General features: G+C 45.8%; 1 protein-coding gene across 4 annotated transcripts in view; it reads right to left on the bottom strand.

Moving 5' to 3' along the window:
• Positions 1 to 15049, bottom strand: part of KANSL1 (KAT8 regulatory NSL complex subunit 1) — an 81057-nt gene that overhangs the window by 46329 nt on the left and 19679 nt on the right. The window lies entirely within an intron of this gene.

Here is a 15049-nt window from a genome sequence, read left to right on the forward strand (position 1 = left end):
TGGTAGTGCAGAAGCCAGAAACAAGGCACCAAGCTACAGGAATTTAACCGTATTTAAGTATTTTGCATTCAACTACCCACATTAAGGTACAAGTTTTAGAAGATGTGTTAAACCTCGTGTTTCAAAATTTAGAACAACCTCTAACCAACATGAATGAACTCTACCACGAAGAGCAGATCCTCCTCCTTAGTTTTTATGTTTTCTTTCAAAGCACGCAGAAGCGGTTTCAGGAACAGAGTTATGTGATGCAGCTTATATCCTCTGTGCAATAAAATTATTGACGTGTAGAGAAAGACAGAGTTCAGGCAGGTTCTTAGGTATCAGGAAGAAATTCCTCCCTGTGAGGGTGGGCAGGCCCTGGCACAGGGTGCCCAGAGCAGCTGTGGCTGCCCAGAGCAGCTGTGGCTGCCCCTGGATCCCTGCAAGTGTCCACGGCCAGGTTGGACAGGGCTTGGAACAACCTGGGCTAGTGGAAGCTGTCCCTGTCCATGGCAGGGATAGGACTGGATGGGCTTTAAGGTCCCTTCCCTCCCAAACCATTCTGTGATTCCACGAAATAAAGCAGGTGGTATTTCTGATGACATGGTTGTACCACGAGAAACTTGTCACACACATCAAGATTGCAAATTCAAGCTCTCAAAACATGCTTGCTTTTAACTAGTGACCTACACCTCATCTCCTGCTTGTCCTAAAACCTCCTTTAATAAAATTATATTGAGATTGCATCGAAAAATAGACTTTCGATTTCCTCCTTGCAGCCAACAAACTTAACCATACCTGTAACTACAGAGATGAGAGCAAGGGCCTCAAACTGCTGGGATCTAAATAAACACAGAGGCTTCTTTAAAATAGCTGGTTGCATACCACGCACACAGCGTGTACCTACATACACACTCCAAAATGCTCTCAAGCCTCTCAAAACTCACTATAAATTCACACAAGTCATTCACAATTCCTTACAGTTTAAAAAACACGAGCAGCTAAAAAAGGGATTGTACGTCACATGTGAAAGAGAAAACAAAACCATTTTTACTTTAGAATAGTCAGACTCAACTGCTGTTTGGGAAACGTACAGTCAATTACATTTATTTCTGTGACTTAGGGTTCCTGCAGCCTGCTTCTCTTTCCAGAGATACCTGAATTATCCTTCAGCACTTTCCAGCTTTTTGCTGGCCTGTTACACAGCTTTATGTGGCCATAGTCCTTCAACTCGTGTCTGATGATCAACACAATCCTGCAGAAGAGCAGAACGCTGCTGATTCTTTATAAAAGAGCTCCCCAGAATGCAGTATTAATTTAATCTCATTTAGATACAGAAAGATTCAGCATTTCATTCTGCAAGGGAGAGATGCTTTCTACTATGTCAAGGCAGCAAGCAAGAAATCAAAATAATGAGTTCGTAGCCACATTGCTGGGTTCACACAGACTGAAATTCCATAATGTGAAAGAATAAACTGCTGTCTTGAGCAATTAAGCAGCATTTTCTATTCACAAAAGTACATCCTCCTTGGGTGTTACTAAACACTGCACTGATTCCAAGAAACTCAGCTGCTCTTAATAAAAAAAAATTTTAGATAAATCCTATTTCTTGCTGGCAAGGTGAGTTACTGGAAGGCTCTTTCCTTGTCAAGGACAATGCGGGTCTGTATCAAGCAGACGTGGCAGGTTTGCCACTGCTACACGGCTCCTCCCTGTTGTAAGCACGAACAGGGGAGCTCCTGACCCACAACTGCAGGAGCGAGGGGCTGGACGGGGAGAGGAGGCAACCACAGACAAGCTGGGAAAGCCAGAAAGGACAGACAGCACCCAGGGAAACGTGTCCTTAGGGAACTCTTCTCCCTCCCTAAATAAAACAGCCCTGTGAGGTACCTCCACAAACTAGTAACTCCAGAGTTTGGGCAACTCCAGGAACCCCACACCAGCAGCTCCATGAGGTTCATGTCACTGCTGGAGCTTTGGGGGATGAGGTCCCTCACGGGCAGTGCCAGTACCACAGCGGGAGAAACGATCCCTGGCACCAGAGTCGGCAGATACAGAATCCCAGAACGGTTTGGGTTGGAAAGGACCTTAAAAACCATCTTGTTCCGCTCCCTGCCATGGGCAGGGACACCTTCCAAGCCCCATCCAACTTGGCCTTGGACACTTCCAGGGATGGGATATGGTTCCCTTCTGCTCCACCCCAAAACAACTGAGACCTCAACCTAGAAAGTTAAATTTAAACCAATGCATCAAACTCCTGCTGGGATGAAAGCCAACACTGCCTTATCTGAGATACCCAGCTCCATGGTCCACAGAGCAGGAGAAAAGGAAGATGCTCTTCTGCAAGATCTAGAGAAGATCAGAAAGTTCAGGATACAAGGTGGAAAGGGAAGCCATGGGAAGAAGTGGTGAAGAAACACCAAGAACGGAATTATTTTAGGCTATAAAGAGATGGTTATATTTTAACTGGGTCTGTAAGGACACAGAAAAAGGGTCTTCATCCCCCCATTTCATCCATATTTCCCAGAGCCAAATCAAAACCACCTCTCTGTACCACCCCCATCCCTCCAGAAGTGATTCATGTCACACACTCTGCTGGCCACTTCACCAAAAATTTATTTTTCTTGGATAGATCTTCCTCAGCCCATTCAATCAGGTTCAGCCAAGACACACACTCTACTCCAGGACTTTTCACAAGGACTAGATAATGTTTGTTTCATGCCAAGACACAAGGCAGGAGGCAGAATAAAAGTAACTGTAGAGAAATCAGGCCACTTTCCACCTTCTGAACAAACTCCACTGCAGTTCAAGTGCCATAGTTTGGAGCATCTCAGACTAATTTTATTTTCATCCTGTGTAAAGCCTGCAACAAATATCCAGCAATTCTATAAGGAGTTGGAAAGGGAGAAAAGACAGAGGAATATTGGTCTGTTTCTTTAATTTGGACCCTCTGCAATCAACAGTATGTTCTTTAATACTGGGCTCCAAATTGCAAGAATAGATTCTTCTTGAAGATGGGATATTTTTAGATGTTTTGATTGGTGGCATTGAAACATCTCATCCAAGAAGCAGAGCTTCCATCATTATCCCAAATCTCCTCAGTCTCTCAAAAAATCAAGACATCAATCTCATCAGGAGGATTTTTTATCAAAGATGTGTTCAGGAGGGTTTTCCTGTTCTTTTGGGGGAAGAGGGAGTGGGAGTGAATGGAGCATTACTCACCCTGCAGTCACCACTTTCTAGGAGTTGGGCTTTTCTAGAGAAGTGAATACTAGACCATTTATTTTATTTAATTTTTTTGTTTACAAGCTGAAGCAAAGCATGTCACATTCACATATCTAAAAGCCGGGACAAGAGCCAAGAACCTGAGCTGGGGCAACTTTCAGTCAAGTAATCCACGAGGAAAGGCAGCAAATGAGAATAGTTTGGAGTATTACAGTATCTTCCAGACCTTAATGCTTGGTAAAACTTAAAAAGGTTCACACAAAGAACAGAGGTTCTCAGTCCACTGGGACTTCTAACAAGTGCTGCAAACAGCGTGGTCAGGCTGAGCCCTCCCCAAGTCCAGGGCTGATGCACAACCTCGCGGTGAACGGCACCGTTCCCCATCGCAGGGGTACCCTGGGCTGAGCTGGACACTTCCCTGCTTTGGGACTGCGTTCTTCTCCCAACTCATCCAGCATTACTGCACATGTCAGAAGAAAGCGTAGAACACATGGGAGGTTTTCAAACACATTCACAAACTCTGAAGCCAAGAGTTTCACAACAAAAGCCAACACAAAAGTCATTGTACCAGAAACAAAGAGCTGTGGCTGCGAGTCCATTACTGCACAGCCTCCAAGGGTCCAGAGGGCCAAGTGGGATCTGCAGCCAAACCATTACACATCTGCACCTCCCAAGACCTAGAGGATTCCCAGCTCTGGAAGAGATACGACAAATTTTTTTCATTAGAGGAGCTGGAACGAGCTGTGGTAAGAACTAGAACTGTAATGCAGCCAGGGTAGCTCTGCACTGTCAGCTTGCTCGAAGGGCCAGGGAGTTCATGACTACTAGAGAGGGTGAGACGTTTTCATCTAAATAAAAAAGAAAAAAACCTTGGCAAAAGGGAAACATCCCTCTGAAATTATCATACAATCTTGTGCAATAAATGCAACTTTAGAAGTGACATTACCCAGCTCTGAGCTAACAGGCAATTACAGGGACTGGAAAAGGGAGATTTCTGCATGGATTTTTACATTCTCCAAGACACCTCTGTGAAGGAAGACAACACTTTTCCATTCAGCTCTCTGCCCTAATGTGTGTCAAAAACCAATCAGAGGTTCGATGGAGATGATTAATCCTGGAGGGAGTCAGGCAGCTGCTGCTCTCCGTGGCAGGGAGGAGGAGGAGGGGAGCTACCTGTCTGCTCCCTGGCATTCTGAGACAGCAAGCATGAGCCACAGCTAAGAAGATAATCACAAATTCTCAGAACCCCCTTTATCTCACCAAGCATCAGCTAAATAAATAAACCAAGATGCCTTTGGACAAGCAACTCTCAGAAATGAAGTGAAACACCGGAGAGCTCCATTACTTCAATTAATACTCCGATTTGTACCAGGTCAGCAGTTCCCAAGGGCAGTGAGGACAGGCACATCCCACTATTCCTCATCCAACAAAATCCCCAATTGCTGGGCAATGAGCATCCACCTTACTTTAAAACTCCAGCAGATCTCTGCAGGACCCAAGAGTTTAAAAAAAAAAAAAAAAAAAAAAAAAAGAAAGGAGAAAAGGCTTCCCTCTTCATATTTTCTTGAAAATTTTGGTTGCAGTCTCTCAAACTGGAAGGAAAATTACACAGTTCTACAGAATCACAGACCGGCTTGGGTTGGGAGGGACATTAAAGCCCATCCGGTCCCACTCCCCGCCATGGGCAGGGACACCTCCCACTATCCCAGGTCGCTCCAAAGCCTGTCCAACCCAGCCTTGGACATTTCCAGGGATGGGGCAGCCACAACTGCTCTGGGCAACAAAGTTTTCTCCCAGGCCTAATAAATTTAAGTAAAACCAAATTAATTTTTTTCCCCAGTACAACAGCTGCAGCAAGCCCAGAACAGGAAGATCACTGTATGTTCTAGTTTTACTAGCTGAAAAATTCAAACACCTACATCAGAGAGGAAAAAAAATCCTACCAGAAAGCTCCAAAAGGAGGGGGGAAAATTTCAATTATATAAGGCAAAGATTGAAAGTAGCCAAGTGCTCTGCATGCAGATGGTTGTTAACAAGCAGACAAGAAGCAGATGAAAGGGATTTTGAGGAATGCTGCAACATCAGAGAAAAACAAAGAGAGGATTCCTCCAGCAGATTCACCCAGTAACACTCAGCTCCAGCAACAGACCCTCATTAGTGGGGACCACCTCGTTAGTGCTATGAGGGGCTGCAGAGGTTCCCTTCCCGCTGGAGTCCTGCAGTCATTCCTTGTTCCATGCAGCACCACTGAAAGCACCTGGGAATTTACGACCAAAATCTTCACACACATAACAACAATGAAGAAAACACCCACAACATTTTCTCCTCGTCCTCCTCTTTCAAGGAGCTGCATCACTGAGCCTCACAAAGTTTTCACAGAGCATCTTTTTAAATTGTGGGAGGGAAACAGGCACAGGGTGGGATTGTTGGGGTGTCTGCGCAGGGCCAGGAGCTGGACCGGGTGATCCTTGTGGGTCTTTTCCAACTCTGGATATTCTGTGATAATTTTCACTAGTTCTTCATAAAGCCACCAAAACGTTTAATCAAGTCATTTTTCCTTTTATTTTTCAGAGAGGAGCACCTTGTCCTAGCACAAAAATTCATTGCTCAAGCACAAAAAAACATGGGTACAATAACCACCTCAGTTTGCAGAGCAGCTAATCTGATCAGGGCTTACCTGTACCCAGCCTGGAGGGCGTTTGGTTTCAGGAGTTTAACATAACCAAAGCACGCCCGGTACAGAGAGCAACGGGGGGAAAAACAAAGGCAGAGCTGTGCCATGACAACTAGGATGGGTTATGAAAATTTTCTCTCCTCAGAGGATACTATTTTGAAAATAAATACCATCTCAAGAGCGAGCACGCAGGAGAATGAGCTGCAAAAAGAACTAGAACTCTTTCCATTAAAAAGACCTGGCCATGAATACCCCAGGAGACGTGATGCAGAGGGAGAGAAGGGGCACTAGGGCAGGTCTGACAAGTAAAAGATTCACACAAAAGAGTGAACCAGCACAGAACCACCGCAACTGGAGACACATGTAATTCCAGCCTGTTAGAAAGAATTCAAAGAATAGCTCACATTCAGGAAAAAAGCAGCTAAAACAGAAAAAACAGCAGTTACACACTTCATACACCAGGTTAACATCTAATACACAACGCAAGGTCAGTCAGAGCCATCAGGTAAGATTTTTTACAAGTATCACTTATTAAAAGTAGGTTTAAATAACTAAGAGTTAAGCTGGTTCAGGCTTCCTGCCCATTTCCAGAGGCAGGGAGAGGGGGATGGTAGGGGGGATCGAGTGAGGGCTGAATATGGAAAGCTGTCTTTAGGCACAATATGAATCATCACACTGAGGAATCTTCTTTAAGTAGCTGGATACTACTCAAACAGATTTATTTTATTTAAAAGGGGATGGTTTTGACCAATATATGCACAACGAACCTTGAAGAAGTCATTACATGACACTCTGCTGTGTCTGTTACAATGAAAAATACTTGAAAATTAATCTGTATCAATTTAATCCATCCTGACATAGGAAAAGTGGTTAATGCCTTGGGAGATTTCCTAATGTGCTTCATTTCTTCACATTATTTTCTGCTATCTCAGTATAAACAGCACCTTGCCTTTCACTTTCAGAAATCTCTGCTAATAGCAGAAGAGCTACCTACGACATGAAAGGAGCAGAGAATAATTTTCTTGGTTTAGCCTGAGACAGTAAAAAGCCAACACCACAAAATGTTGCATACATGGAGCAAGAGCCCTGCAAGTGTTCTGCATTCAAAATGCAGATCTACAGAAGGCTGATTGTCTCATTTTTTTGAAATAGCCAGCACTGGAATAGCAGAAGTCACATGGAGAAGAGCTCCAATTCACACAAAAATAGGCAGATTTAGCTGCTGCGATTTTTATTCATTCAACTGTCCCAGCCTAGGAATAGCAACAGCTGCTAAACAGAAATATTCTCCCCCTGGCCACTGAGATGTGGGACTTCAGTGGTGAAAAAAGCCACTAGGAACAGGAAGAGCCATTACCTCCTCCCATCAGACCACACGGAGCAGGAGCTGGGACCACAGCAGTGAAATTTTGTCAGAGCAGAGCCAGGATCACTGAGCACTGAAGCACCTTCAAACCCACCCGTCCCTTGCTCAGGTCTCCCCTCTGACCACAGATCCCTGCCCGGCTCCATGGGCACACAGAGGGCATGCTCTGCGTTTTCCACCTCCTTTCCAGGCTGCAGGAAAGCACACGAGGCACACACAGGCCAGCTCTGAGCACAGGAACCTCCTGCGCAAGCACTGCTCAGGCGATTTCTGTCTACGGCACCTACATAAAACCATGAACGCCAATGGGGTAACAGCTCCAAAGCTTCAGTATCATGGAAAGAGATGAGCTCCAACCACACACAGGCTGGGATGAGAAGCACTTTGGAGATAGAATATTCTTTACCTGGACCAGGAGAATGAGCGACAGCAGAATATTCCCAAGCTTCACCTACAGCACCAGAGAGGAAAGATTCCATGGCAAACATTCCCAAGATGACTGGAGCTCTCTTATTTTCCTGTTTGCTGGCCAAGACCAGTTCAATCTACGGACGGCTGCTCGCTCTGGGCACTACATCAACCCGTTCCCTCTGCCTCCCATCACACACATTTCCCTCCAATTCACACTGCTTTCCATTAATATTTGAAAGTCCTCCCTTAGACAAATAAAATTCTTGCAACATTTCTTACAACATCGTTATGTGTTACTATGGAAACTGCTAAAATGTCACAAAATACAAAAGCCTAAAGCTCTGCTGCATGAGGAGAACCCTGATCATCCTTAGTTCCCTCTTTGGGTAGTATGATGATCAAATGTTTTGAGCCTAATATAAAAAAAGTCACTATTATAGTGGGGGGGTGTATTTTCTTTCTTTTTTTTTTTTTTTTTGGCATTGCTTTACATTACTGAGTATTTCATTAAGCCAGCAGCCAAATGAAGTCACTTTTCACAAATCCACCCTGTCAAGAGGGACTTTTGAGGCAGTAAAATGATATTCAAAACTCTCTGGAATTCCATGCTGAGCAGAGAAGCTGTGGCTGCCCCTGGATCCTTGCAAGTGTCCAAGGCCAGGTTGGACGGGGCTTGGAGCAGCCTGGGACAGTGGAAGGTGTCCCTGCCCATGGCAGGGGTGGCACTGGATGGGCCTAAAGGTCCTTTCCCACCTAAACCATTCTGTGATTCTGTGAGTGTATTTTACACAGGCAGGATGCACAGATTTAACAGATACGGGAGCTCTAATTCTTTAAAACTGAGGCTGTTTGAGAAGCACAGAGTTGTGGAGAGAGCACCCTGTGCTCATTCATAAGGCAGCAGAAATTACTGTGCCTCAGAAGCAGGAGCGTCACGAGATGTGCCAGCCGAGCTGTGCCACCACTATCGCAGGGAACATCTCGTTTTGCAGTTGAGCCATCGTGGCTGCACATGAGCACCAGGGAGAGAGCAGCCATCTGCCGAGGAGCTCACCTCACTAACCTGGCAGCTCCCAGCCAAGGCGGCAGCTCGAAATGCACCCCCGGGGTGACCTCGGGCTGGGTTTGGGAGGGGCAGGCAAAAGGGAAAACACCCTCGACACGACCAATTTGCCACAGAATTTTTGAGCCACTCCATCATCATAACAAAAGCAGTGAACTGAAGGTCTCAACAGCACGAGACTCTGACTGCCCCTTTTAAGCATTCTCTTTCACCAAAGCATCATCCCCCTCACTGCTGATGCAATGCAATGAAACAGCACGTTTTACAGGAAAATCCCAGGCATCGTTAGCAAATCCTTAACTCGGCATGCCTGTGCCAGGTACCCTTCCCATAAATAGCTTGTTCAGTGCTGAGGTCAGACCTGGAGCAGGCATTCCAGAAAGTAACCCAATCCCAGGGAAGGTCAGAGGGTGGTGAAAAGAAAAGAAATAGGACAGGAAAAAAATGTAAAAATAAGATAAAAGAAAAGGAGCTGGATGTTACTTAAGCAAACCACTTCAGTACTCCAAGTGAAAGCAAATCTTTCAAATGCAGAGAGCCACAACCAGAGACAACTCCGAGTGCACTGGAGAGTTGAATCATTCCCAGCTGGCTCCAGAGATGTGAAGGGCAACTGCAACAAACCCAAGGCAATTCAAGCTTCTCTTCCCGCTTCCCATCTGAATTCCTAGTCAATACACAGGCCCTCACCTATTTATATTTTTAAGCCCTTCCTTTCATTCGAAATCCAGCATATAAAACCTAAGCCAATTTTTTCCGTTCTCTCCTACCTAAAGCGTTTTATCTGAGGGCGGCCCAGCAAAGACCCAAGCTCTCCAAGCCTTTGAAAGGAGACACTTGCAAAACGCCCCATATCCAGGGTGTGCCCAAAACATACTCCGTGGAAAAATCTCTTGGGGTAGTGCCAGTTTAGCAAGAAAAACATTTTCCCCCAGCTGGAAGTCTAGCACTGCTGAGCAAGTGCAACCAGAATGGATCTGCAGGAGGAGAGAACAAAGGAGGGGGGGAGCCCATGTCACTGCAGAATGAAACCCCCAGTCTTTGAGGAAGACACCTGGGAGTACCTTTACAATCTCTTCCTTAAAGAATTCCATGTTCACCGTTGCTCCACTTGTAATCTCAGCCATGCAGTAATTCTAATCTCAGCCATACAGTCATTTTTTGTCTTCTGTCAGTACCAGCATGAATAAAAATGCAGCTCTGAGCCGTGGCTGCTCGCAGATGCTGGTGCAACACAGTGTAAAAGTCTTTTCCCATCCCCCACAGAGGTATATTAGACTTCAATATTGGAGATCAGCTCTAAACAGGGCCCCTTTCCCTCGCTCAAACACCAACTTCAAATTTCAGAGGTGACTGCAGCAAAGCAGACAAGTACCACACTGGGTTTTTAACATCAGTTCACATTCACAGACTTCTCAAAAAAATTTTTCTGCTGCTTCAGATGTTGTGACAGGCTTTTTCCAATGAAAAGTAAAGTAAATATTTATACAACCCTATCCACAGTGTCACCCACAACTCCTAAAAATTCTGAGCTACAGCCTGTTCTTACTTGCTGCCCCACTGGGTAAGGGCTACAGAGACAAAGAGCAGCTTACTGGCAGTACCAGCCACCAAATCATTCCCAGTCCTCTGCGTTATCTTCCATACACCAGCCCAGCACAGCCTGAGAGACAGGGACAGAAGACCTGACTGAACAGAAGAACCCAAAATGCTGCAGGGGCAGTAAAGGCATCTGCCAGAAAGATGCTTTGTCTGCATTCAACACACCAAATTCACATGTTTTCCTGAACCACAGCATTGATCCGAACCTTATTCCTTGCACATGTGACCCAACACCGAGTGCTAGTTCACAGAGTCCCAGACTGGTTTGGGGGGGAAGGGGCTTTCAGCCTAGAAAGATAAATTTCAACCAAAGCACCAAACTCCCTCTCGGATGAAAGACACTCACACTGCCTTACGTGAGGTCTATGGATGGCCATCGACCTACACCAAACGCACAAAACCTCCCTGCCATTCACCAGTGAGGTCTGCACGAGGATCAAGGCTCTAATAGAAGTCAGGAACAACTTATTAGACACCCATAATATCTATAAAAGGTGTACTAGGACCAGCATCTCTGAGAAATAACTGACTATTCTCATTTGCCCTCTTTCCTTAAAAGCAAGAGGGACTTGGAGTGTCCTACTTACTCCGGATACCTGATTAAGCATTTTTGAACAATCAACCACTCTATTGTTCTGCTTTCAAATGCTAAGCAAGAACACTTCAGAATCTGCTCTCTCTTCCCGACTGAAAGAGCTTGCAGGACTTCTGACCAACACATCGCTGCTGAGACTAACAACAACTCAGACAACACATACGAAAGTTCTCATAAACAGCTGAAAAATACAGTTAACCACTGTGCTGTCATCAGTACCTACAAGCACAGCTAAAATTCAACAAAAAACAACACCCAAAGTGTCAAGCAGGGGACTGAAAAAGTGATAAAGAGTAAGAGGCAAACTTTTAGGATTGCTCTGCATAAATAATTTGGTGAAATATGTTTGTGACCAGTAGGAAAAGCTTCCTTAGTCCCCATGGCATGGGATTTGATATCTGAATTACATGTGGGATCTGCCATCTGAATTATGGTTCCATGAAGTCACAGATTTGAGAAATATTATTTAATGGCCCTTGAGATACAGGCTTCATTATCATGTTCTCACTTGAAAAACATAATCGAGGGAGAAAAACCAGAATGTCTAAATCACATTTCTCAGTCAGCTTGCGCCAACTGCGACCACTCCTCATGCAACCCCCAACCCAAGTGCCCCATGCGTTCATCTCCAACACAGGACTTGGAAATTAGTGCTGGGAAAAGCAGTTCTTTGTGAGAAATCTTAATTACTACTCCAAGCCCAGCAACTCTGAAATCCCGGCAGTACAGCGTGACGCAGTGCAGGGAGGAGACAACACACGGGCTGTGAAATGATTCACCGCAACACCAAAGCGCAGAAGGTGCTTGGATTTCCCATCAGTAAATGGGAATAATTAAAGTGTGCTCAGGCATCGTGGCCACAGGCATCGTAACAACCACAACTGAACACTGTAGGGACTGTCTGACCCTTGGAAAGGTTCTGTGGGAAGCCAGTGGTGTGAGAAGTTGGTCACTAGGAACTGCAGTTCCCTCTCAGCAGCTTGATGCAACTGTCAGCCAAACAGTGACTTTCCAGATAAGAAAACCTGAGCTAGAAGAGAAGTCCCAGTTAAATATTTGGTTTCATTACCTTTTCAGAAAATTTTTCCACTGTACAGACTGAAGTTGAGGTTTAGAGAGACTAAATCACCTACCACTCACCAGTTCATGCCTACATCGCTACTTAGCATAGGTCACTAACCAGCCAAAAATAATTGACAAATTCTGATTAAACGTGTCTACAGGCAAATCCAACACAACCAAAGAAACCACCACTCTGCAAAAAGCAACTACTATAAAGATGCACAAGCCACATGAAATATTTCCTATTTATATGTATTAGCACAGGGACACAGAAACAACAGGACTTTGGTGACTTTCTAAACCATCACTCAGCCACACAAACCAGATTTCAGCCAGCAGCCCTCCAGCACTGGGAGAAATTCCATGCCCTTCTCTGAACCACATCTCACAAGCAGTTCCTGATCCCAGCATGCTGACAGCAACATGAAACTATGGAATGGTTTGGGTTGGAAGGGACCTTAAAGCCCATCCAGTGCCACCCCCTGCCATGGGCAGGGACACCTCCCACTGTCCCAGGGTGCCCCAAGCCCTGTCCAACCTGGCCTTGGACACTTGCAGGGATCCAGGGGCAGCCACAGCTTCTCTGGGAATCCATACCACTACTTCCCCACCCCCAAAGGGCAGCTGGGCCCTTTCACAGTTGCACAGGTTTCTCAGGCGCTGCTGCCGCCAGTCACACCCAGCCAAGGAAGCTGGGATTCTCCACAGGGAAGGCTCCAACCTGCCTTCCTCACCTCCTGGCAAAGGCAAAGCTGCTCTCTCCTGATCCTCTCTCTGCACCGCTCACACCTTTAGAGATCTCAGCTGTAAGGCAGAGCTGTGTATTGTTAACCAGGGAGCAGACACAGTCCAACACAGTGGTCCTCGATGCACACAAAACCAAGGATGCAGCACAACCCAACCCTGCCTGCACACACCTGCCCTCCCCATCAGCTGCCTGAGAAGCAGGAGCACCTCGTTAAACCAAGCCCATGGCTGGCAGGGCTTCCCAAAGGTGTAACGAATCCCTCCCTGCTTTGTTTATGCATTACCTGATGGCCTGGTTATGCACCTGAATGACAGCACCTTCCTGGGCAGCAGGTCTGGGGGTGCTTTAAAAGGACCTACCAAGTTCTGATACAGCCCTAACACTACTGGAAAGAAGAATTTCTCAGGGAGATGGTGCTCCATAGCTGAGATCAGGCAGGTCAGAACAGTACAAACGCTTCAAAGTCCGTCCTTGACCAGATACTGATTCTGGAATGCCACCACACCAGAAAAACTCAAAGGTCAGCTCTTATCTAAGCATGATGTAAACATGTCTTTGTCTCTTCTGGGTGCTCCTACTTGAATCCCAGAGGTGGTCGGTGACATGGTCACTCACTACCAGCAGGCTCCAAGACACTGTTTGTGGCACAACTCTCACTACAGGTCTAAAGCAAACAGCAATTTTTTGGGGGGAAGGCAGGGGCACCCAGAAGCAATGCAGAACCAAGGGATGGTGACCGAGCACTGAAAAGTTTACAGAATCACGGAACTGCTGGGGGTTGGAAGGGACCTCTGCAGATCATCCAGTCCCAGCCCCTGCCAAGGCAGGGTCTCCTAAAGCAGGTTACATAGGAACGTGTCCAGGGTTTGGAATGTCTCCATTACACAATTAAGATACTCCATCTCACTATCAAAATTAAAATAATCAGGGCCCACATCTTCCTTCTAATAAGTAAATTCATAAAGACAAAAAATCCAGCCCTCCCTGAGCAGCCTCTGCACTCACACTAATGTACAACAATGGCTCTGTATCATCAGCTGGCCCAAGGCAGCTTCCCAGTGGAAAACTCGGCTCTTCCCCTTCCGGCCTCCTAGCACTGCTGGAAAAGAATAGTATTAGATGTGCTCAGAGGGTTGTACCAGCTCTTAAGGTTGACTTGAGCAGTTCCACTAACAAGCACCAACATGCACTGAGCCTCGGCAATGCCAGAGCTCAGGGCCGATGTCACAGCACTCATCCAACAGGACGGTCAATGCTGGGACAGCTCATTACTGAATACCCACAGGCACCAACTTTAAACGAGGTTTGGTGGGCCTGGCCTAGATGCCAGTGTGCATACACACCAACTTCTGAACCCAGAGACAACAGAGGGATCAGTCTTTTTATTAGCTTTCAAATCTTTGGCTTTTTAAGAGTACTCAGAATGTGAAGGCATGACTAACGCAAAGGGCGGAAAAGTCAGCAAAGAATTTCACGCATCATGTCTCTGAATGCTGAACTTCCTCTTGGGATTAGAGGAGTGGCAAAGAAATTTCACTTTGCTAGACAACACGTGAAGCCATGAAACCCATAACATGGGAAATTTAGTATTATTTTGTACAGATTTTTAATCAAATGTCTCCTCCAATAACTACTACAAGACCTATAAATGCAATTCTACTACTAATCCCAACAGTAAGTTTGTGGATGCTATAAAACAGGAATAAAGATACTGAACTCTTGTTTAAACAGCACAAGAACCTCTTTATGTCCACCCAGGAGAGATCACATGATCAGCTAGCTACCAGCTTTGCACTGGGAGAAACCAAACTCAAGCTACATTTAAGACTTCACATGCAGAAATTCATCCTGCGCCACCATCCCAAAACACAACGTGACATTTAGCTGGAATTTGATATTCAAAAGCTGTAACATCTGGCTATCAGCACTCATCCACGGGAGTGTGTTCTCAGGGGATGCTGAAGTCACCACATGCCCACTGTTCATATCCACCCAGCTCAGTAAAATCTGTTTCACATAGCCCTTGGCCAGTCACTAACACACTCTGGACAACAGGTATCCAAATCCACTCAGTTATTTCTCCAGAGAGAGCTGAACAATCCCAGGACAGTGCAGGAATGCAAAAGCCCTGGTGACTTTTTCCAGCCTGGATGGGAAAGCCATCGGCATTCCAGCCAGGACCCCTGTGCCTGCTGCACGGAGCTTTTTGTCGACCGTAGCGATACTTCACAGACTGAGGTCTCGGTTCAATAGGTCCATCAGGGTGGAAGAGATCATCTACTGATGCAAGCAAGATTTCACACAGCCTAGACACAGAATATGGC

This window comes from Corvus cornix, chromosome 23 (assembly GCF_000738735.6).
Source record: "Corvus cornix cornix isolate S_Up_H32 chromosome 23, ASM73873v5, whole genome shotgun sequence".
Classification (NCBI taxonomy): Eukaryota; Metazoa; Chordata; class Aves; order Passeriformes; family Corvidae; genus Corvus; species Corvus cornix.